Here is a 26,044-nt window from a genome sequence, read left to right on the forward strand (position 1 = left end):
TAATTAGACAGGGGTCTCTCTCTCTCTCTCTCTCTCTCTCTCTCTCTCTCTCTCTCTCTCTCTCTCTCTCACACACACACACACACACACACACACACACACACACACACACACACACACACACACATCAGGAAAGGGAAAAACCCACCTTGGTTAGTATTACTTTCAAGCTGAAATCTCCAGGTAGATTTTGGTGTACTTCAGCATATAAGAGACTTTCTTCTCATTTTGAGCAGTTTTTTTATGATAGAAAAGAGAAAAAAACAATAAAAGAAATGAGTTTGGGAGAAAAATATTTAAAATATTAGGTTAATTGGAATCTAGTACATAAAAACAACCTGGAGATCAACACCAAATCATCCAACTTCAGATTGTTTTTAATCTGTGGGCATATTCCATGCAGGCATAAAAGATTTTTTGAATCTTCATAGGAAATGAACACTTTTATAGAACTGTACTCCTCTCCTTGGGATTTATTTCCAGGTATTGGAATATCATATTAATCTGGCTGTGTTTTTGATGTTGTGAATATGCAGTGAACTTTGAATGAAGAGAGAGAAAAGTAGATTTGGGGACTTATATCAGTGTCTATTTAAAACTTATGTTAGAAGAAAATTCTGGTTCGATCCAGACTTAGTTCAAAGAAGACAGAGCAACTGCTCAGAATTCAACAGCAAAACAGTTTAATAGTCAAAGGTGGTCACAAGTTGAGAGACAGGGACAGGATAATATTTATAGGAAAGTCTGTTTTTTGTCTGAGAAGCATGCAGACATGTCAACTGGTGTTTTTGCCTCCGTGTGTGTGTGTGTGTGTGTGTGTGTGTGTGTGTGTGTGTCTGTGCACATGCAGGGTCCAGTAGGGAAGAAATGCAGTTTTCTCACCCTATGAGGTATGATAATTTTTGCTCTTTTGTGTGTCCAGGTATTGGTTTTGGGGTGATGGATCTGGGGTCAGGAGAATCATATTTTATAGGTAAAAAGATTTCTATATCTTGCGAGGATTTTCTTTGGTTATGATCGAGTTGATATTTGCCAATTTCCTAATGGGAGATGTGCTTAATCAGTTTCAACCTATGGGTCAATATAAACTCTGGCCTTTTGATTTGTTATTTGTGGGTTCACTAACAGATCAGACGTGTTCAGGGTTTAGGGGGGAATTTTCAGCATAAACTAATTTTTCCTTTCTATTCCAGGATTTTACACCATCCCCCCCCCCACCGCAAGCCAATTAGTTACTTCCTAATTTATACCTCTTTCAGCAATGCTCTCTCTGACGAAAGGAAATACTTAGGCATGCTTCTGGCAAGCAGGCTGGGGTCTTCACTGAAACAACAATGTAGACATACACATCAAATACATAACTTCTCTTTTTGTATTGCCTTTCAGCTGTGTCCTTGGGATCCTGGGTCAGTGTATTAATTATAATGCAGTAGGCCTGAAAATATGCATCACTGAATCTTACAGTGAAACTCAACAATATGTTTAATAAAAAATATGTGGCTTCAGCTTCTCACTTTATGTAATTACAGATACAGGAGCAATATTACTCCTTCACCTTGTGTCACCTCCACTGCTTTATGCAGCCCTGCCTATTGGTGCCAATAGAAAAAGTAAAATAAATATCTCTGCCTTAGCCAGACTTGAGAAGGCTTCATGTCTGGCAAGAGCTTATAGCTTTTCTGAGATATATTGAGGAGTCTATTGGACCATTAAGAGACATGCTAGAGGCCACATAGCACATAGAATTTAGACAAAAAGCAGGGAGGACTAGTAGAAAAACTGAATGTGGTTTAATTGACATGTATGTATATGTTTGCCTCTTATATAATCATTAACATTCCACCTTCTTTCACTTAAAATGTTAAAAAGTTGACAGCAATTCTTGGAAATGTGCTGGATCTATCTCCAGACTTCAGAAATTAGGGATTAATATGGGGCCTTAAATTGTAAACAATTTGCTTAGCTCCAATTTAACAAATGGAAGAGGAAAAAAACTTTACCCAGGTCTTCCCATATATAGGACTGAAAAGAATAATATAAAAATGTTGGATTATCTTCACTGGGATTCTACAGTGTGGCATTTTGTTTTCCATTTTGATTTCCCCATTTTGGCAAGGTTTGCTCTGGTCAGAGAACTCCTGTTATTATCAACTGCCTTTGCTGCTGTATTTGTAATTGTGCATGTTAAGAACAGAGACGAGTGCTAAAAAAAAATAATCCCCATTTGCTTGGACTGAAAGAAATGATGAACATTATGTTTGTGCTTCCCTATGGAAAAGATGATATTTAGAGAGCTTTCAGTGTAATAAGAGGAGGAGGTTAGCAATTCCCTTAGTAGAACTCTGAAACCTATAAAACCAAAAAATAAATCATTAAAAGAAAGAGAGAAGTTTTCCTTTGCCCGATTTTTTGAGCTGCAGCTATCCAGCTGATTTCAGAAGAAATTACAGAACAGCTGCAAAGAAGACAGCATTTCATTTCTTAGAAGAATTCATTGTTGAGTACCCAACACTTCACAGTAATTGTCTTACATTTTATTGGTTTCTTTTCATTTCACTATGGTCCCTTCATTCCACTAAAACTGTTATAATGCCTCCTATAAGAATCTAACCATTCTGACCACTTCCATTTCTACCCATGCCTTCCCCCCCCCCATTTTTAAGCTGGCAAGCTGTCAAAAGCTAGCAGCTGTAGGCAACAGGGCATGATTATCAGGAGCATTCTCCATTTTTCTGAATGGACCTTGTTATCAAGGTACGTATTTAGAAGTTAAATCCGTTTCTTTCTTTTTATATATATAAAAGTTTTATTAATTTTTTAAAATTACAGTCTTTAGTGCTTAGTAAACCACATGTTGTCTGGGTTCAAATATTTAACATTAACTTTTTCAGTATAAATCTGTTCAATACTACACAATCCAGTATTTTTTTCCTGATACTCCTTTCTTCTCCATATTTTTTCCATTTTCCCTTCATTACCCCTTTACAATTTTTGGTACTGTTAATGTATACAAAGTTAGATATAAGCATCTTCATCATATTTTACTAATATACAAATAATAATATCAATTCATAAATAATTTCCAGCTCTATATTCCCTTTTTAAAAATCTTTTTCTTTGCCAGATATATTTTGCAGACCTAAGGGATAAAAGGTTTTTTGCATTTTCGTTGTTATAGCTAAGTCTTGCAGTTCTTTTTTCTCTTCCATATCTAAATCCATTTCCTCTGTTTCGTCTTCTGATTTTTGGATTATTTGTTCATACATTGTAGTCCTTCTCTGGGAGCTTTCTAGTTGTAGATTTAATTTAGAGATTTGCTTGTTTATATTGTCTAAATTGTTTTTAGTCTCATTATGATTTCTTTTTATATCTTCTTTGCATTCAACAATTGTTTAGTGAATTAGTTTCTGAAAAGTGTTTGTTTTTTCTTGAGGCATCATTCCTGGAGATTAGTTTTCTAGTCTTTATATGTATTCTTTATAATCCAATATATTCCAAAGTATAGGTTCAGTTCTGAAAGCAATATTTTATAGTAATCCCTAGTCGCAAGCATTCCTAAAATTGTCAATCAGGCAAGGTTGTAATCCACAATATTCAAAGTGTTCAAAATGCTCAACCTTTCTGAAAACAGCTCAAAGGTCTCTTCCAGCCAGGCATCGTCCAAGGTTAATTTTTTCTTTCTCTCCCACTAGCTCTTGAAGTTAAAAGTCCAAGCTCAGTAAGTATTTATAATCCAAAAAGTTCAGGATGATAAGTATGACAAAATATTTTCCTTTATTGCCAGGTGTTCTCCCAGAGTAGGAATCACCAAGCAAAGCAAATTATAGTGCTATACACAAATCCACCATTAGATGTCATTCAAAGTCCATTTTCCACTCTTAAAACAAAGGATTGATTTCTTATATTTCACCTTAATGGTTTTTTTTTTTCAAAGAGAAAATCTTAACAGTTATCAAGTTCTCAAATTTATTGAAACTGTAGCTTTATGTTACTTCCATTTCAATATTGTATGTTTTTGTCCCCCATAAAATTAAAATAGTGAAGAAAGGATCAATATTCTCACCCAGTTCTAGACATGCTGTTTACAATGTATTAGTGCTTTTTTCCTCTTCCGTTATCAGCAGCTAATGGCTGGCCATAGGAATGTAGCCGGTCTTTCCCCTGCTTATTTGGAGGGCTTTCCTTGGATTGAACAGAAAGACCGCCATATTTCCGTGATCGACAAGGCATTCCTCCTTTTCATAGCCTCTTCGGGTGGTTTTAGGCCCTTTTTAGGGCCCCCAGCAGGGCGAAATCACGTGCGGAAGGCAGAGCACTGCCTTCCTGTGTCCCGTTCTGCCACAACGCAAACCGGAAGTCTGAAAAGTTAAGTCCATTTCATCCATAATACAAATCAGTGTCTCCCAAAATGGTATCCCTAGTTAGATTAACATCAATGTTGCCTACACACCACAAAAGTGAAAATTGGTAAAGCTGCCCTACTGCAAATGCTGAAAATCCTGCCAATGATTTACACAACATGCTAAGCTATCATTTCTTTAACAGGAATTTATTGATAATTGTAATTGGCTGAATTTGTACATTGTGCTGAGCCATAAGATATGGCTTACAAATTACAGTGCTGATGTTCATATAACACATTCATTCAGAAGTATTTTATTTATCCTGCTTTTATCATTTTAACAAATAACACTTGGCAGCAAGTATATCCAACACAGCTTCCTCCTCCTATTTTCCCCACAACAACAATCCATGACGTCGGTTGGACTGAGAGAAAGTGGCTGGCCCAAAGTCACCCAGCTGGTTTTCATGGCTAAATAAACCAACCTACATTAGAACTTACTGCAAGGCTAGGAATTCTGGGCACTGCTGAGAACTTTCTATTTAGCATCTGTTTAGCTACTGAGTGATTTACTCAATATGATTCACTTTTGCAATATGACTCTAATATATTTGCCTTTTGGGGAGCAGATTCCCCTGAAACATATCTTCTGCAATACATACTATAGCTTTTTTCATTTGATTAAAATTGTGATTGAAGTAGTCTGACTAATAAAATACTATGTGAGACCTCTGAAATTTCTGACGTGGTGCCCATCTTCTTTGCTTCAACTTTTTCAGTTCTTCATTTCTGTCTTTCAGATGCTTAGAAGTGTATGAATACCAAAGGAGATTCACACATGTGTTAAAGAAGAAAGTGAACAACTGCTGCAACCGAAAGGCAATCTGATTAGGCCCAACTGGAATTAGAATTCAAAATTCCTAAAGATACTATATAATCTAGTGCTATTGTAGACACTGGTGTCCTAATAAAGTGTAGTTGGATAAGAGCTGGACATATAGCTGTCCTTTGGGAAAGTTAAAAAAAAAGATCAAGATGGCAGCCACATACGTGAGATTAAATCCAGGTTTTTTTTCCATGTGTTGCAATGCACATAAAAATAAGTGTTTCTACACTCGTATGGTTGGGACTGTTATCTTGACTTCCCTGAACCTATCCCCATGACAATCCCTATTGGCTGAGTACAAATTTCAAAACTCTCCACTAAATCTGTGGGCACAGAAATTGAATGGATAACTTCTCCCAATTTCTTGAAGGAAGGAACAGAATCTCTAACACTCTAATACTCTTAATAACAGGAATAGTACCATTAAAGTTTCTTTTTGACTACTTCTCTTGAGATTTCAATCCAAGCAATGGAATTTGGGATGGTAATTAGATAGTGGAAGATAAGACATGCCCTTTGGCCAACCTTATAAATAAAAAATGGCTCAACTCACATCACTTTTGAAAATTATTTTTCCAATGAAAGAAAAACAAAACAAAAACAAAATGTTTTTTTTATGAAACTAAAAAATACAGATGGATGAAATTCAGGAGAATTGTCCGCCCAACATGACTTGCTGATTGTGAGACCACAACTGTTAATGACCTACAGCAGCCATGCATACTTAATTCTCACTCTTTTATTCATTGTGCCAGACAAATATTCTGCTGAACTCTCCTAGTAACACCATACAGTAAATGCTGCTGTTTTTTCTGTTGCAGGTTTTTTGCATATAAAGATGTTTTATATTTCTATTTTATACCTTTTGTTCAGTTTTAGCAATGTACAAACTATGGTAAATACATGTAGGTAGAAAGAAAGTATATAAAAAGTTTAAGAGGAATAAAAAAAACTATTAGCAGCTGCAAACCTATTTAGCGTGTAGCCATAAAAGCATGGGGGTGGGGGGAGCATTATATATCTTATACAGATTCAGTTTGAAGTCTAAACATCTTTAGACATTTCTTCATTCTTGGGGTAGATGAAATCACCATCAGTTGCAAATTCCCAGAGGAAGTGATTATTACTAATTATGCTATTATATTGCTCTGCTTCCAGACTCAGACTGGTTCCCAGAGAGCCTAATGTCCAGAAAATGATTGCCCAGATCCCCCTAGCTAAATATAATACAAGCTTTTTTATAGTCTTTCTGGCTGCAAGAGCCTAAGAGTTAAACTAAACATTTGACAATAGGCTGTTGTATGCAACATCTTTTCTTTTATTTTTATTTTAAATTGACTACAAGTGATTAAAAGTAGGCCTTACGTCCATATATGAGGATTGCATGCTTATGTCTTTCATCTGCATGCAATGGAAATAAAAACTACCAGACCCCAAATACGCATAGCTAGCAGTTTGCTTTATTCTGTTTTTTACAGGTAGTCCTTGAGTTACAACAATTCATTGTTCAAAGTTACAATGACACTGAAAAAAAATGACTTATGATGATTCTTCATACTTATGATGGTTGCAGCATCCCCATGGTCATGTGATAAAAATTCAGACACTTGGCAACTGACTCATATTAATGACAGTTGCAGTGGCCAGGATCACGTGATTCCCTTTTACTACCTTCTGACAAGCAAAGTCAAGAGGGAAGCCAGATTTGCTTAACAACTGTGTGGCTAACTTTACAACTGCAGTTATTAATTGAACAACTGTGGCAAAAAAAGTTGTAAAATGGAGTAAAATTCAATTAATAAATGTCTCCTTTAGCAACAGAAATTTTGGGCTCAATTAGACTTTGAAATTTTAAAAGTATGAGTTAAAACTTTGACATCATGTCATGTAGCTTGCCTTCAGATGTTGTGGGTGCTTCATTACTCAAAGTTTTTAAGAAGATACTGGATAGTCATTTGTCTGAAATGATATAGGGACTCCTGCTTGAGTAGGGAGCTGGACTAGAAGATCTCCAAGGTCCCTTCCAGCTCTATTCTGATTACCTTAAAACTACTCACTGATTTTCCATTCTAGAATATCCCTCAAAACAGTGTCAAGGTAATACAGTTTTGCCATAGGCCTGGCACAGTGGCATGGAAAATGTCCATGGAGGAAGATGGACACAACTGTGTGATTGAAGCCCCACTCTTTTATGTGCAGAGTATGACCCAATCAATTATGACTCCATTAACTAGCCAAGATTTAAACAAATTTGTTTTAACTGCAAAAATACTGAAATATTTGTATAGAAGCTTACTTTGGGTCTGGTCTAAATTTTTTAAAAATGGTCAAAAATTAATTGACTTCAAGGATTAATAAAACAAGTGCTTGCTTCCCTATTTGGTTATTCTATCAGTATGTTATGTTGGGCTACAACATGAAAATATGTGAATCAAGTATGTAAGTTATATTAATGCTGGAGAATATATATGAAAAGTGTAAAATTAATATTAGATGGGGAACTGATAGGGCAGAACAAAAGCTGCTTACAACCAAAGCACATAAGATCCTAATTTTCTTATAATTTGTGTAGCTGATATTTAGATATATGGTATATAGTAACAACTTTGATTTTTGTTCTTTTATAAAGTTTAATAGATGTCTGTTAGTGAATATTCCTCTTCTGATGATAAATATTTAACTAGCTAGAATATATGTGCCAGAATACAAGTAAACAGTGAATCTGATATACTGTCCATATGTATATCAGATGACTAGATCTGCAGTTAGGTGAAAATAGAAACATCTGAACATCTGAAGCTTACAGGGGATTCCTGTTTATTGGCATGGTCAAAGGTAGCAAAGAGAAGCAGCAGTAATTATAGTATCATATATTTCTTATCCAAGAACAATGGAAATAATCACATGTGGAAGTTGTCTGTAATGAAAAACAAAATTGCTTTACCTGTGTGATTATTTGAAAGTCTTAGCCTAAGGACTATGGAATTCTGTGCCACTTTGCAAAATACATTCAGAGATCTTTAGAATTAGTAAACCTTGAATTATTTCTAAACCATTAACTGCTATGAACCTAACAATAACTCCCTATGTTGCTACATTTCACAAAAACTGAGCAGTTTCATGAATTTCTGATGACAAGAGCATCAGCTTGATACTATCCTTGGAGGCAAGCTCACAGAAAGAACACAATTCATATATTATTTAGGAAATAATTTACATAAAAGGATAAATATAATGATGAGAGTCTTGAAATTTATAGTTCTAGTATTTGATCTATAACTGGTAATTGTAAACTGTGCTTAATTACATTTCTTAATATATAAATGGCTCTTCACCATAAGTTAGCTCTGAACAGCTTTTTTACTAGACTGACCATTATATCTTCCATATACAAAATATAAACACTACCCTTTAGCTACAGCCCTAATTCAGAGAAAAGGAAGCAATTTGCACTTCAAGAAAGAATTGTCAAATCATGTATGTCAGGCACAAACTATTCCTATAGTCATGGAACTATTTCATTATGCTAGACTTCTGAAATGAATCCAGTCTTGATAATAACATATTCAGCTGGACCTTCCATTCATTTCATTAGACTTAAAGGGAAGGCTTTATAGTGTTATGCCCAACTGTGAAAAGAATAATTTCTGAATTTTCAAGGGATTTTTCCTTTTGTAAAGAGCTGTGTACTCAAGCAACAAATGATCATTTGGGACTTTAGGAAATAAAAATGCATAGAAAACCCTAACAAATACCAAGTGAATTGTCACAACCAGTGTTACAACAAGAATCATTTAACATTACTGACTTAAATGTTAGCAACTTTTCAATTTCATGCGCAACCTTTTGTTCTCTCTTCCATTTTCCATCATGGTCCACTGGGAATCCCTTTGTCATTTGTTATTTGGAGGTTTAACCTCCATGAAGAATTTTTCACATGGTGTGAAAAATAAAAGCCCATCTGTGTTTTCAAAAATTTTGTGAAACATTTTAGCTCCTTGTCAATATTGAGAATGCTCAGATTCCATATAAAAAAAATCACTGGGTTTTTATATGAAAACGAAATATAAATATAGCAGATAAAATAACAAAATGTTCAGTTGGAAAAAAGCTAAATATTATGCTTCATGCAACATAGATATTCAGAGTACCTGAAGATGTAATTATTAATCCCGATTTTCTACTAATGAGTGTCAGTTTAGTATAGTGGATAAGACATCAGGCTAGAAATCAGGAGACTCTGTGTTCTAGTTCTGCTTGGGCATGAGGCCAGCTGGGTGACCTTGGGCTAGTGATTTTCTCTCAATCCTAAGGAGTAGGCAAACCACTTCTGAAAATCCTTGCCAAGAAAACTGCAGGGATTTGTCCAGGCAGTCTCCAAGAATCAGACGTGATGGAATGGAAAACCCCCCCACAAATGCTACTAATGAAAATAGATTGATGGATTTTCAGCAAACTGTTTACACACTGTTTGGAAAGTAGACAGCTGGAAATTTTGATTCAGCATGATATAGGAAGTCCAATACACCCATTTATTGGAAAGGATACTAGAAGGGGATACTTAAGGAAAATAACAATTAAAGAAAAATAAGCAGTTTTGCACTGACATTAACTTAAAGGGTGCATTGTACATAATAGATGCTACACTAGAAATTTTGTAGACAGCAGCTAGCTGCTCTCCATAATCCAGAATTTAATATTTGGTTTATCTGTTTAAATGACAGTCATGGATCTTGCAGCTACAAATTTAGTAGCACAACTCAATTGTACACATCAAATGCTTTTCTGCTCAGATTGGTAACTAATAGGACAAAATTAGACTGGATCTTAGAATAATCAAAACATTGTTAGTAATATGAATCCCTTTGTGGCATAGGATATGGTTATTTGAGAGTAAAGGATTTTTTTAAAAAAATCTATGTGAATAAATAAATAATAAAATAAACATGGAAATGTGGGTCCATTGTATATTATAAGAATGAAACTTGTACAATATGCATAATTATGTACTAACAGAAATCATTGTAATTCATGTTTTTCATCTTGTAGGTTTATGTTGTGAAATGTTTGTTTATTCTGTTTAGCTTTTAAATTATTTTTTAAAATGATAAACCATTATTAAAAAACTAAACCAAAGATATACTTGAATATACGGAAAGGACTGGACAGGAATGGGATGGATTTATTATCATTTGAATGTAATTGGTGGCTGAAAACATCTGGTGGAGGAAGCTAAAGTGGGTAGAAAGTGAAAGAAAAAGTCTGATAATACAAGCATCTTGGAAGGACAAGAAAACTTTAGGGTGACACACAAATTACATGTCAAGTATGTGAAGAAATTACATTGCAAACAAGGAATCCAGACAAATAAGCCATGCTGTAACAGGCACTTCTAGCAATGCAAGCTTCTGGAGATTCCCGTTACATCAGAATACTCTGCAGACTGAATAATAATAATAATAATAATAATAATAATAATAATAATAATAGAATTGGAAGGGGCCTTGGAGGTCTTCTAGTCCAGTGGCCTGCTCAGGCAAGAAACCTTTGGACAAATGGCTGTCCAGTCTCTTCTTAAAAATTTCCAGTGTTGGAGCGTTCACAGCTTCTGGATGCAGGTTGTTCCACTGATTAATTGTTCTGACTGTCGGGAAATTCCTCCTTAGTTCTAGGTTGCTTCTCTCTTTGGTTAGTTTCCATCCATTGCTTCTTGTCCTGCCTTCAGGTGCTTTGGAGAATAGCTTGGCTCCCTCTTCTTTGTGGCAACCCCTGAGATATTGGAACACTGCTATCATATCACCCCTAGTCCTTCTCTTTATTAAACTAGACATACCCAATTCCAGCAACTGTTCTTTATATGTTTTAGCCTCCAATCCTCTGATCATCTTTGTTGCTCTTCTCTGTACTCTTTCTAGAGTCTCAACATCTTTTTTACATTGTGGTGACCAAAAATAAACCTATACTGACCAGTTAGCTAAATCCTCAGCAAACATAGTCCTCTTCCTCTTGAAGTTAAATAGAAAAAGAAGAGTTTGTGGAAGAGAAGATTCAAAGATAAGACTATGAGGAAAAAAGTAAAGAATCTAAAACAACTCCCTTTCTCACTTGTGAAGTAAATGTTTTAGGGCAGCACCTAATTTAATCCACATTAGGTTAGTTTTATTTTGTCTGTGCTGAAAACAAATGATTGGTTTTATTTAAAGCTATTTATTCTCCATTTTGGATGGACACACCCATTGCTCCTTTCTTTGTTTTGCCTCTCTATATCTAAACAATTTCTTTAAGCTTAATGCCCATGCACATTTTCTTTATTCCTTTTAAATCTTCAGTAACATTTTAAACATACATTTTTCATGCCATGCATTTCATTTTTAAACAATTTTGTCTTGAAAGAGAGATAATTTGGTAACATGCCTCAGATGGATCAGGGCTTTTCAGGCTGCCAAATATTGGGCTTAAGGTGCCTGTCTGTTCCTCATTTAACACAAACTGGAATGTCATGGCTGAAATAACAAGGAATTTATTTCTGGTTTATTTTTCTAATGCTCCTGTGAACACGGGGCCAAGCTCATTTTAATATTTGCATAATCTAATCAAACCTAAAACTTGTTTCCTCTCTCTTTCCCAATTCCCTTAAATACCATCACAAACTGAAAGAAATGAAGCTCTGCTTATCCAAAATAGACAGATTACAACTGACTGGAAGCAGTGGGGATTCAATTTTGTGTAATTGTCTAAGGTTAACATAATCAGGGAAAAAGTGACCAGTATAACTCTATGTAACTGCAGGTATTCCATGTCAATTGACTAAAGGTGCCCAATCTCATCAACATTCCATCTTTTTATAATAAAGTTATAATAGCTTTTCCATTGCTGCTGCTGTTTCATGCACATCTTTAATAGTAATTTCGCCAAACCAATCAGATTTATTTATCAGGTATTTCAAAAAGTAGGAAATCAGAAAACAACCAGCTCCCCTGTCAAAGTATCTATAAAAATCCTTACTTGTCTGTTCTTTAGGCGTTTCTTTATTTTGTGAGCCTTTCTTGCTTTGCACTTGATTCCTGTGTCTTTAAGGGTACAGGGAAGGGTTTTGGAGGGTGCATTCTTACTACACTGTGGAAGGAGAGCTAAGAAGGGCCAACCAGATAGCTCAGGGGTTTACAAACTTAGCAACTTTAAGACCTGTGGATTTCAACTCCCACAATTCCTCATCCAGCCATGATGGCTGAGGAATTCTGGGAGTTGAAGTCCACAAGTCTTAAATGTGACAAGTTTGAAGACCCCTGAGCTAGCTGGTAGTGGGTGCATATTAATAAACATGGATAAATTCATCATGCAATTGTCAGTGCAAAGGGAAAGTGATTCAGCAAAGGAACAGCCACCAAAGAAATTTAAACTGGTAATTTTTCCTTTTTTCCTACAGTTTGTAATATTTTATTAGATTATAGAATAAAATACAAAAATATAAAAGCAAATAGTAGGACACAGTGGGGAGGAAAAGGGGGGAAAGTGAGGGGGAGAAGAGAAAAAGAACAGACTTCCACTGTTGCAGTAAAAGGAAGTATTAACATTGAACCTCATCTTTTTACTTTTCCATAATATTATAAACTAGGCATTTCTATAATAACAAATGAATCTAATCAGTAAAACCTAAAATCCCCCCCTTTTTTTAGTCATCCAGTTTTTGACACCTTCCTAAGCATTGGTGGTACTCAAATATTGTCATGTCCTAAAAGTGGTATAATCTGTGATAAGGTTGAAAAGCCCTGCTCTAAAGGATCTAAGATTATCAGATATTTGTCAGGCGGACCAGAATACTGAAGTTTTTTTCTGAACTATGTGTACTCCTATGTCCTAGCCATAAAATTGTACAAAGAACAAACATTTGGTAGCATAGAACATCTATAATATCTATCAAGCCTACTAGAACTCTATTTTGTTTGTGTATGAATTTAATGGAGTGAGAATATTATAACAGGCAAGGGAGGAGAAGGAAAGAATAACTGGAAAACGCTTACTTTTTTTCTAAAAAATAGTTTTGGTTTTAAAAAGGGGTAATTAGTCCAAGGTTCCTGGACTGCTTATAATTCCCATATCCTCAAAAGGTATGGATTTGAAATTTGGCCAACCCCCCCCCCCCCAAAAAAAACCACCCTCCCTGCAAATGTTGGTGATATTTTCCAGTCAAATTTAGATGGGAAAAAAAATAAACAACTCTTTCCTTAAAATCAACAAAATCAAGAAACCCTTGGAATTTTGGGCCACCCACTTGTAAGGCATCATTTCATCCTTGCCCTGCCCTTTGTGGAATCTCAGCTGCTGCAAAATAAAGTGTTTTTCAAAAGTTCAGTTTTTAGCCACAGAAACATCGCTCTACTCTACTTTTGAGAATTTTGTTTTCTCTAGGACTGAAGGGGTCATCATAAATAAGTCCTATGTTTTCCTGCCACAGATGTTTTGGATATACTCACAAGTACTGAAAAATAAAATATCTAGGAGTCAGTTAAATGGAATTATGGGCTTGAATTATCAAGTAGAACTGAATACAATATTCCTACTGAAAGGATCATATCATTATTCCAAAAGATATTATGATTTGTTTTAGAACATCAGAATAACAGAGTTGGAAGGGACCTTGGAGGACTTGCAGTCCAACCCCCTACTTGAGCAGGATATTCTACCATGCCAGACAAATGACTGTCCAATGTTCAGAATTTCTAGTATGATTTTTTTCAGTACTTATTCATTAGATTGATATTTTCACATGCAGTTCATTGACAAGGTATTCATTTATTGTCTTTCCCACAGCTAAAAATAGATGATGTCATTTTCAAATGATTCTCTTCTGTCTTTAAAATACAAAGGAATTATTGAGTCAGTCATTTGCACCTCTATAACTGTCTGGTTTGGCACAGCAACCAAACGAGACAGACACAAACTTCAACTGACAGTTATGACTGCAGAAAAAAATAATTGCAACCAGTCTGCCTCCTATTGTGGACCTGTATACTGCACGAACCAGAAAGAGGGCTGTGAAATTATCTACTGATCCCTCACATCCTGGACATAAACTGTTTCAACTTCGTCTTTCAAGATGACGCTATAGGACATTGAACACCAAAGCCAGGCATAAGGACAGTTCCCCCTATCACTCTTCTAAATAACTAATTCCCACAATACTGTCTTATGCCCTGGGATATCAAACCACCTTGTAGGGCTGTATTACTATTACTATTATCCTTCTCATCTTTCCTATTACCTATTTCCTTAGCTTCTTGTGACTATAACTTTGTTGTTTGTATCTCATGATTTATGTTGATTGCTTTTATTTAGTATTCTATTATGATTTATGTTGATTATTTAGTATCCTATGACTATCTTATCTTGTATCTTATGATTTATGATGATTGTATTTTATAGTTATGATCATGATTTATTACTTGTTGCTTGTATGTACATCGAGAGCTTATGCACCAGAGACAAATTCCTTGTGTGTCCAATCACGCTTAGTCAATAAAGAATTCTATTCTGTTCTGTTCTATTCTTGCATAAAACATGGAAACCCCACTCCCCCTCCCTCAGTAAAGCAGGATGTTGTGCATATTTCAGGTTAACATTTAAGTGCTAGATACATCATCTCCGTCTATCAAATTGTTTCCTTCATGATGAGGAATAGAGAGAGGCCTGGTATTCTATTTTCCATCTCTACTCTGCTACCATAATGTACAAAAAAAGGGGGGTTAAGATGGAACAGCCAAAGGCCACTTCCTATGGGATTGTTCATGCTACTTTCCCACAATATTATTTCCAATACTTCTGGAAAGCCCTGCACTTTCTGATAAATGGAGTACAAGTTAATGTAAATTCTTGTCTTTGTTCATCTCTCCTGGCTTTTGTCTGCATTTTGTCCCATTTTTGACAATTAATTGGTTTGATGTTTGCTGATGTTTAATAAATGAATTGCCAGCTATATTTTGTGCTTGCCATGCTGAGTAGCCTGAGAACTTGAATAGGGAGACAGAATTTATGCAGAACTGTGCTGGACGCAAAGTAAACTGGTAATTACCTACAGTCATTTTCTAGTATTCAAGAGATAGAAACAAAGTAGCTCTTTTGTGTAATATCTGTTGTGATGGCTCTGCACTTTGGGGCAGTTCTGTGCCAATCTACATTTGCTGAATAATTTTCTTGAGAAGATAATAAAGGCTATGAAATTCAGCAGAGGGAAAAATAAACCTATAGGGATTGGTATTCTTAGCATCTGTTACTAGCAGAAATATGAATGAGTAAAAAACAAAAAATAAAAACAGTATCATTCAAAAGGGTTATACTTGAAGAAGTGGAAGAAATATAGGTGTGTATTTTCCATAAATCTTTTTTTTTTTTGAGTTCACTGTAGATCATTTGTCATGTGGGATAAATTCTCTAAGGTCCAGGTTTTAATAAGCATAGAATAATGTTGTTTTATGTCAATTTAGAACAACATATGGAGTAGAAACTTCAACTTTTTTTAGGGAGTAGTGCAAAAAGGAATGCCTTGTTTAAAAGTAAGAGTCTCACTCATGCCATCACACTCATGGAAACTAGAATAATTTCATATTACCGAAGTTGTGTCAGGGGCAAAGTGGGAGGAGAATGAATGTTTTGTATTTAGCTATAGATCTTACTGATATACTGTATATCCTTGGACAAATTCCTGAAATCTTAGTTAATTATAATTAAAGCATCCAAGAGAAAATTAAAAAAAATAGTGGTAGCCTATACAGTATAAACAATCATAATTAGAAAGAGAACTTTAAAGAAATCTTCAAAGGCTCCTATTAGCAGATTTGGGGGTGGGAGTTTACTAAGTATGATTTCTCTAGGATAACCTTTACCAATTTAGCACTCAGAATTGTCAAATTTTGAGAATTGCTTTGCAACCATATTTTGAGAGGTTAAAAATGACTTCTTTGGGAATTTAGTAATCTTGGTTTCTTTTACCAATCTATTCAATTTGATAGCTTTAAGACATAAATTCAATACATAAATAAAAGAAATGAAAAAATGAAAACAGAGTATTCTTGTATTATTAGCAAAACCCTCCTGGCTATATTGTTAATGCTTTTTACTGTTTTTTATTGTGTTAACATGTTTTGTAAATTTTTAATAGTAATTGTGTAAATAGTAAATAGTACTTTAAATTGAAAGCCGATCAGAATGGGTAACAATAGAAATCAATCAATCATACAAAGGTCACCAAGGAGTCAACAGTAAGCATCTTTAAGTTTCACTGATTCCAGTGGGTGAGATTAGGGACACTATTTATACCTTTTTTATGAGCAGCCAGTGGAGGAAGGGGAGGGTAAACACTCAACTGCTGTGAATTATATGAATTCTGTGATATCATCATGCAATTAACATCACAGTGGATTCTACCAAACATGGCCAACAGAATATAAATGTCATTAACTGTGGCTTGCTTGGATTGTATATTAGATTTATTAGGGCTGTCACATACCCACAGTCCGATCCATGCTTCCCTGAGAGTAAAAGTCATTAAAAGCAATCACTCTTTTGATTAGATAAATAGAGGAAAGCACTCCTAGCTAATGAATTGCATAAATTTTAATGGAATAATGCTGCATTCTGAACAGATATACATGGGAATAAGGCCTATGGAATTCAGTGTGACTTACTTTTCATTAGTCTTTCATAGCATTGGGGAAAGCAAAGGAAATCTTATATATGCCTTATATACTGTACATCCAAAGTTCAGAAAAGTAAATGTACAAGAAATATGTTGTTCAATAATATGTTTACTGTATCAAGAAACTCTTTTATATACTCCTTTCTGTCATGGACAATGCAAAGGGGCAGTCCAAGTGTATCATCAATACCATATCACAGGTCTACATATAGTTTTCAGAGAAGCTGCTATCTACAGTTCAGTATTTCACCACATGAGACATGTACACACCATTCCAGAGGATGCTGACTACCAAAGCTCTGCTTTGTAATAGAAAATCACCACAGACTCCGCTTATGAGATCCAGCATTATAACAGGGCACACCATTACCTGGTCTTATCATGTATCATCAATTTTAACAGTTAAAAATGCTAAGGAAACCTATAACAGAGACTATTAAGTTTTCCCTTTGTATTTTCAGCTGCCTGAACATTGCATTTGCTACTTCTAAGTAAAAACTAGATAATCCATTGGCACATTGATCATTGTTTTAGAGATAGTTCCTTACTTAACACTTGCATACCCCCATGCACTATCTTTAATCCTTGTGCCACTTGGCTTGCACCCACAAGCACCTCCTTACACCTTGCTCAACCCCATTCATCCTACTCAACTCATGTGGCATCTCTTGGGAAGGCTGTGCATGATTGTGTCATGGGTTGAAAAGAGTGCACAGGATAAGTCAGAAAGAGAGTATGTAGGTGTACAGGAGGATAGGTGCTGCACAATTTGGGAAGGGTGTATAGGGGTGCATAAGAGATGCTGCATGGATTGGAAAGGGTGTGCTGGCATCTTTACTTGTGGAAAACTAGAAGGGAGCTTGTACAATCACAATCAAGTTTATAACTCCTGACAACTTCCCTAGTGACTTTTGGGAAGTTGCCAGGTAGTGTTGGAAATGTCAGTCACATGACCATGGCCTATGCAGCAGTGCTGAAGCAAACACTCTTTCCAAATTTCATTTCCACTGGGATAATGAATTGTGGCATTCTGTAAGATAGACACATTTGATGTACTGTACCTTGGTTCAAAAATTGTTGCCCTTTGACATACCATTTCACCCAATTAAAGGTTACAAATAGACAGACACAGAGATTTTAGGAATATATAGAAAAATCTGAACTTTTGAAATGTAACACTTGATGGTCTGGAGTTGCAGATGGAGATGATAATCATGGTGGAACAACGGAGCATCTTTTTGTACAATGTTCCCATTCATGAGTTTCTGGATACTTCTCATTAACCAGAATACATAATGTAGTCTGGATGTGTGTCTGTAAGAAACTCTAGCTTATCTGAGCAGGTACTAGTGTTGGTTCATGAGACAAATTGAGATGCCACTTCCCTTGTCTCATCCCAGCTGTTTGGAATCTCTGTGGAATAAACATGCCCTGGCAGTGGCATCAACAAAATAAAACCACAGCTGCAAAATGTAATGAGTATGTTTGTGAGATTATGAGGTGGAGCTACTCATAACATATGTTTAAAATGCCTGGTGGCAGGCAAGGAATGAAGGAGATCATTGAAAACTATTGCCAGGTTTGTGAGATCATTGTGCAGTTTTCTTGATGTAGATGGAGAAATAATACACCAATATCCCTATATAGTGAATGGAATGTGGTCACAAGTTAAAGTTGAAGAGATAATTTGGAGAAGTCCAGCTAGTCAGAGCTGCATCTTTGAAGCATTCCTGGAAAATAGTCATTGGATCCTCTTTGGGTGTAGACATCTCAGCCTAATTCAAGCAGATGGGTCTGTCCTTTCTCCATATCAGAACTAAAGTATTTTTCTCAACTTATGTACATTTCAGCAATTAATAATGTCTGTAGTTCCCTGATTGAAGTTGACAATTTTTACCATAAGAAAAGAAAGAAAGAACATGTTAATGAATCTAGAACAGTGATGGCGAACCTTTTAGAGACTGAGTGCCCAAACTGCAACCCAAAACCCACTTATGCATCGTTGGGTGCCGGGTGGGTGTGTCCCATTAGCTGGGTGTGGTCAATTGGGTGGGCGTGGCTGCGGTGGTAATGGCAGACTGGGTGGGACTAAAATGATCAATCAATCAATTCCAACTTTGCAAGATCTTTTTTTCCCTGCAAGAAGTTGAAATTGACTGATTGGTTGAACCTTTTTTTTTTTGCACACAACAGTGGAGGCCTAAAGCGAAAAGATTTTATAAAACCCAGCTGAAGGCCTAGGACTGGGGAGATGGTGCGTGTGCCCACAGAGAGGGCTCTGAGTGCCGCCTCTGGCACCCGTGCCATAGGTTCGCCACCACTGATCTAGAACTTAGAGTGAACTTGTTGTGAATCTAGCGATCCTTATCCTAGCTGATTAAGCCCACTCTATTTTTTTTTCTGCACAACAGTCTTCGGGTGCTTATCTGCCCTGTATATACTACCAGGAAATAAAGCTGGTTTAAAACTCCCTTACCAGTTTTCACTACCTTCATTTGCTTTCATCATGGTGATGACTTTATGTCCTGTCTGGATCTATCACTGGTTAGTGGATTCCCCTTCTTCTTTACTTCTCCTGGACAGGAAGGAAGAAAATAGGATACTATATTTTTACCATTTTTCCTGGGGCATCTGCAGAGTTTCAATAACAGTTTTAAATCTGTTGCAGATGCCCTTCTATGAACCCTATATCAAGCTTGGGACTATAGCCAATATGCAGTCTTATCACCTAGTAACTGTAGAAAGATGTTTGATTTAATATATATTGCTAAATGGAAGGGGGAAATTAAAAATGAAAACCTCAAAGATTGATACTTAAAAATGTTGGAGGGAATATATTTAAGAAAAACATTAGTGTTCCAAAAGATAGATTATCTACAGCTTGCCTGGTTTCTCTTGTTTTGTTTTATTATTTGCAATCAGGAAGGTAATGCAGTATAGACAAAAGCTGGGGGAATAGAGAGCAATTATTGATCATGCTAGCAAATAATGCTTTTATTTACTTTTATTTCAGATTTCCTTTTTTATTTATAAGCAGCTGAAGATGTCTGCACCGCTGCGTAATTGGTTCTGGCCCTCTGCCATCTGACAGAGTTAATTATTGACGGTCTGCGCATTGCTCCTCTGAGAGAATCCAGTATCTGTACAAATTAGTTGAAGGCAACTCTCTCATGCAATAATGAAAATAAATCCCTTATACTTTTGAATTGAAAGCATTCATCTTTACACAAACATTGTACCTGTTGATTTGGATAGAAAAATATGGTTGTGGTAATGGGTGGGTAGTTCTAAAATTATGGTATGGTATCAAAGGAAAGGCTTTCAAATGGGTTGGGAAAATCACAATATATGACTAGAGCTACTTTTATTATAAAAATATTGACTCGATGACCTCCAAGGTCCCTTCCAACTTTATTATTATTATTATTATTATTATTATTATTATTATTATTATTATTATTATTATTATTATTATTATTATTATTATTATTATTTGCTCGAGTTTAGAATTATAAACTAAGAAAGTTCCTTTCCAATTTCATATTTCTGTCTTTTGTTTCTGTCTCGCTTTACTTAAATAATTTGAACTTGTTTATAATCTTTTATTGGTAGAAAAATATTTCTAGCATGCACTTTGTGAGACATTGTATGGTTCCTTAATTTTGTTGCACTCTTCTAACAACATAATGATATGAAGGGAAAATCAACAGCATATACCTGATTACTAATTGCTTTAATTATTATCAAATGTTCTGCATATTTATGGAAACCATACCTGGTGAGAGGTTGCAGGCAAAGAGCTACTCAATTCAAGGGGAACAGTTTATAAAATCAGCATTATGGTTTACTTACAAATAATTCAGAGATTGAGGGAAGTGATCTTCAGGTGGATTAGCAGAATAAATGTCAGGTGTAGTGGAAACATCTCTGTAATATATTTCTTTTTTGTTTTGGAGTCTACCAGGGAATCAACTGATTTTTATCTATTAATTCTTTGCTATGTCTTTGTATCCTTTTGTTCTGCAGATTGTTTTACCCAAGCCATGTCACATGCAGCTACACCAGTGGTGGGATTCAGCCAGTTTGCATCCGTTCAGTAGAATATTTTGTTGACTTTGGCAAACCGGCTGATGCCCTAGCCCTTTTTTTGTAAGGCCCAGAATGGCCCATCAGAAGTGCATGGATACCATTTTGGGAAGTCCATTCTGAGCTGTGGAGGCCTCCCAGGCCCAGAACGGCCCACCAGTGACCTCCCCGACTCAGAACAGACTTCTGGAAGTGGCATCCATGCACTTCCTATGGGCCACTCCGGGCCTGGGAGGCCTCCCTGGCTTGGAACGCTCTTCCGGTGGACTGTTCTGGGCCTTGAGAGCCTCCCTGGCTCAGAACATACTTCCGGAAGTGGTGTCCATGCACTTCTGGTGGGCCATTCTGGGCCTGGGAGGCCTCCCTGGCTCAGAACAGACTTCCGGAAGTGGCATCCATACACTTCCGGTGGGCCATTCTGGGCCTGGGAGGCCTCCCCGGCTCAGAACAGACTTCCAGAAGTGGCGTCCATGCAGAGAACCAGTTGTTCAGGTATTTGAATCCCACCACTGAGCTACACTTTGCATTTTTCCATGGATAGAAAGCAAGAGAGTGAAGTTGCAAGTGACTTCACATCCATCTTAAAGAATCGATGTATATCATGACATTTTTCTAGAAGGAAAAAAGAAAGGTGGTTCTTTTTTCCAGTTTGCTGAGGCAGCTTGCCAGCAGATACAGGCACTTTATCTTCTTTTGCAAAATTTACTCTTTGAGGATTAGATCCGTTAACTGTCACTGCTTGTTAGTTTGCCAGTAACAAAGCTTCAATTGGAATTGGAATCCTAGCAGAAACTAGCTTAATGGAAGACAATGACTTTCATCTGAGGAATATAGGATGTGCCCCTGAAGATCAAAACTATTGTCTGCAATTTGCATTCTAATACAATTTGGAGCTCCTTTCCATCTGATTGTTCTATATCTGCCTTGCTTACCATGTGGGCCCATCATAGCTCATTATTAGCTATGAATGGTGGCTAATATGTCTGGATAAAGCTTGTGGTTTTTCCATATTGAATATGAAAAAAACCAGTTTTATTATCTATCTGAGGGAGCACATATTGTGTAAATCTCTCTCTCTCTGACTTGTAGCAGATCCTATGTGCCAGGACTTAAGTTTATATAAACTTGCTGCAAACTCTTAAAGCTTTTGGAACAACTTTTATGTATTGTTCTCTTATTACTTCAATTTATGACCTCTTTTTATCCATAGCATACTAAAAACAGCTAGCAGTAAAAAAAAACAACAAAGCAAAATAACAACTGAAGGAAGAAGGAAGTTTAAGCTTCCTTACTGACAATGTTTAATTGAAATGATGGATTTGGGAGTGGTACATCTCTTAGCATCAGTTGATTGGAGTGGTCTTTAAGTTACTATGTAAGGAAATAAGTAAATAAATAAACTCTGCTTGCCTACAAGCTTAGTGAGTGATTTGAACAAGATTTTAGGTTCCAAAATCAATGGAATTTTCTATTAGTGCTGGTGATATATACAGAATTGAGAGCCAGTATATTATGGTAAAAATATTGAATTGGGACTGAGAGTACTCAAGTTCAAATTCCCGTTCACCCATGAAGTTAATCTGAGTGACTTTGGATAAATCCCTGCATCTCAAACTAATGCATTTTATAGAATTGTGGTAAGAATTAAATTGGAAGGCAAAGTATATACCTGCCATCTTTAACTCCTGGAAGAAAAGTGGCAACAAGTAAATATTTCACAAAGAAATGGTTCCAAGAATATAGTCATTCAAACTACAGTATAGCTGTGAAGACCGTTCAGTTCTTAGTATGGCTTGCAGTCACTCATGCCCTAGTCATTTCCAAAATGATCTACTGCAATGCACTGTACATGGAGCTGTCCTTGAAGAGTATTCAGAAACTTCACCTGGTTACAAGATGTATTGGTGGGGGCAGTTATGTGTGCTCCTAGGAAAGCCATGTTGCACCTCTGCTTTGTGAGCTGCATTGGTTGGCAGTTTGCTTTTGGGTACCATTCAAGATGTTGGTTTTAATCTTTAAACCCTTTCTTGGCATGGGACCAAGTTCTCTGACGGATTTACTTCTCCCTACTTACATTAGCTCTCCCCCCATAAGAACTCGAGAAAGCATGCCATCTACATTCAAGGTCCCAGGAACTGTGCCATGACTTCTGTGGCACCCCTTTTATGTCCTTCCCCCTAAAATCAGATTGGCCCCATCCCTTTTGATATTCTGGTAGGCCTTCAGGACTTGGTTACTTATATGACAAGGCCTGGGGCTCCCATGGAATCAGATATTTGTCTAGATGGCTCTATTGTTGAGGGGGAGGGGTCATATTTTATTTTCTCTTCTTTTAGAGTTTGTAGGTTGAGTTTTTAGGATATTTATTTACTATATTTTTATACTTGTTGCTATTTTCATATTTTCTGTTTTATCTACTGTTGTGCATCATCCAAAGTAAACCAGAGAGATGAGCATATACATTTGATTAATAAAATAAATAAATTTTTACATTAGTGACTTAAAGTGTCTTCTAGTGTCATCCAACAATCAGTAGGCAAATATGACAGTAATGAGTTTAGACTGCTTTAATGATGGCTGCAGAATAGTACAATGTAACCAATTAGTGGGAGATGGTCTAATTGTAGATCAAAATATTTTTAAAAGAAGATTCATTTAAAATTTGTGGCAATGCTTTTTCTAGGGTATTTTGTGAATACAGTATAGAGGAAAAAGATTCTTAGTTATCTGTTTATACAAGCAAACTTCAATGTATGTTTAATATGCAGCTTGTTGTTATTCTGCATGGCAATCCTCATTCAATAAATCTGAAGTCACAAAGCTGCTGTGGGAGTGGATTCCTGCCAAATGTCTGCCTGCTTCACCTGCCTACTACTGAGACCACAGCTATGTGGCAGAGAACATCCTGGATTAGACTTTGGCTCTGAGCATTTCCTGTTTCAAATGATCAAGTAGCTCTTAATGGAAAAGGTTCATATTTGAAACTGTAGAGAGCTACAGAGGAGTGGGTGGAAAATGATATGCTAGATCACCCATAGGGTTTTTCCAGGTGACTTGAGTTTCTCTTAATGCTGCTATTGTCTATAACCTCATTCTCATGCTTTTGGAATCAGTTGGGACTCATTCCAACATGTCTATGTATCCATTCTACTTTCATGTCCCAGTTCCACCAGAAAAAGTATACTTTCTTCTCAGAACCCTACCACATTTCAATAATCATTTGAACATCTTGAGGTATTTTTTTTTCCATTTATTGGAGTTTGGACTGCCTTAAGCATATGTTTTAAAGCTTTCATACGCCTTCACTTCACCAAATCATGTCTGCCCTGCATAGAGCAAAGCCCAGACATTTATTTGTTCATTCGGCTAGGCAAGATTATTGTGTTTACAATAAACAAATAGAGGGCCAGAAGAGAACATTGCCAATGTTTTTTTGGATTTTCATTTCGTTAATTCCTGTGCATATTCAGATGTAAAGAAAGTGAGATCTGCAAACAATGATTGATTGGAAGGAAGAGAAAAAGAGCATATATCTCAGGCTGTGAAGCTCAGGATGAGACAGAAGGAGATTTAACTAGGTGTTAGATGAAACACTCTGGCAAATATTCAAGTATAGACATAAAATGTTGAGCACAGAAAAATGCTCAAAAATATCACTTAGTGGCTCATACTTTCATCTCTCACTTCTGCCTTCCATCATCTTGATGGCCAATTAGAAAGTGTCTTATAAAGGGCCATCTCTCCTGCTCTCCCTTATCTCTTTTTCTTCAACCCCAAGGGACTGGCAAATAGCTATAAGATTCCTCAAAGAATTATCTGTCTGCCATTTTCAACTTCTATACCACTCATTGTCAGCCTGACAACTGTGCCTCAATAAATCACAAATCTGCAGTGTATAATATTGCCAGCTCTTTCAAATTCTCCATGACAAGTCAGCTGCACTTGATACCTGGATATTATTGAGACTTAGTAACTCTCTGATCCTTAAGCCCAAGTCTGTAGGAAAGAATGAGGTATGTGTTTTGAGAAGAGCTGTTATATTTTTCACTGAGTGACACCTGGAATTCTCAGACTGAAGAAATTTCAGAAAATTCTTGACTAAACAGCTTGTGCTTTAAACTGGAGGTGTGAGTGAAGAACATGGGGAAATAAATTATAAGATAGGAAAGTTTTCTTTGGATTTGCAGGAAAGCAAAATAACAATAACACCTTACATCCAGACTTATAATTGATAACTTCTAAAATGGTAATTTTATCACAAGCTAGTATGGCTGAAAAGCAAACACTAGGATGTATAACACATAAAGTATTTAGTTTGCATGTATGATATCCAGTTCAAATCTGTACTGAATGTTGGAAGTGTATATGGGATTGGAGGCAGAATCTACAGAAGAGCAACAAAAATGATTAGGGGTCTGGAAGCTAAAACATATAAGGAACGGTTGCTGGAACTGGGTATGTCTAGTTTAATGAAGAGAAGGACGAGGGGGGACATGATAGCAGTGTTCCAATGTCTCAGGGGCTGCCACAAAGAAGAGGGAGTCAAGCTATTCTCCAAAGTGCCTGAAGGCAGGACAAGAAGCAATGGATGGAAACTAAGCAAGGAGAGAAGCAACCTAGAACTAAGGAGAAACTTCGTGACAGTTAGAACAATTAATCAGTGGAACAACCTGCCTCCAGAAGTGGTGAATGCTCCAACACTGGAGGTTTTTAAGAAGAGACTGGACAGCCATTTGTCTGAAATGGTATAGGGTTTCCTGCCTGAGCAGGTTTATTTATTTATTTATTTATTTATTTTAATTTATATGCCGCCCTTCTCCCGACGGGACTCAGGGCGGTGCACAACATATTTAAAACAAAACATAAATACATTCCCCCCCCCGATAAAACCGAATTAAATCAAATTTTAAAGTTGTGTCTCTATCAAATTGCTAAAAAATAAACCCCATATAAAATCCTCCCTAGGTCAGGTCCGCTTGCTGGAAAAGCCATGTCTTGAGGGCGCGACGGAAAGCAGGGAGATCCGGAATCATCCGGA

The sequence above is a fragment of the Protobothrops mucrosquamatus genome, unplaced genomic scaffold (genome assembly GCF_001527695.2).
Source record: "Protobothrops mucrosquamatus isolate PMUCROS unplaced genomic scaffold, P.Mucros_1.0 scaffold135, whole genome shotgun sequence".
In the NCBI taxonomy this organism is placed as follows: Eukaryota; Metazoa; Chordata; class Lepidosauria; order Squamata; family Viperidae; genus Protobothrops; species Protobothrops mucrosquamatus.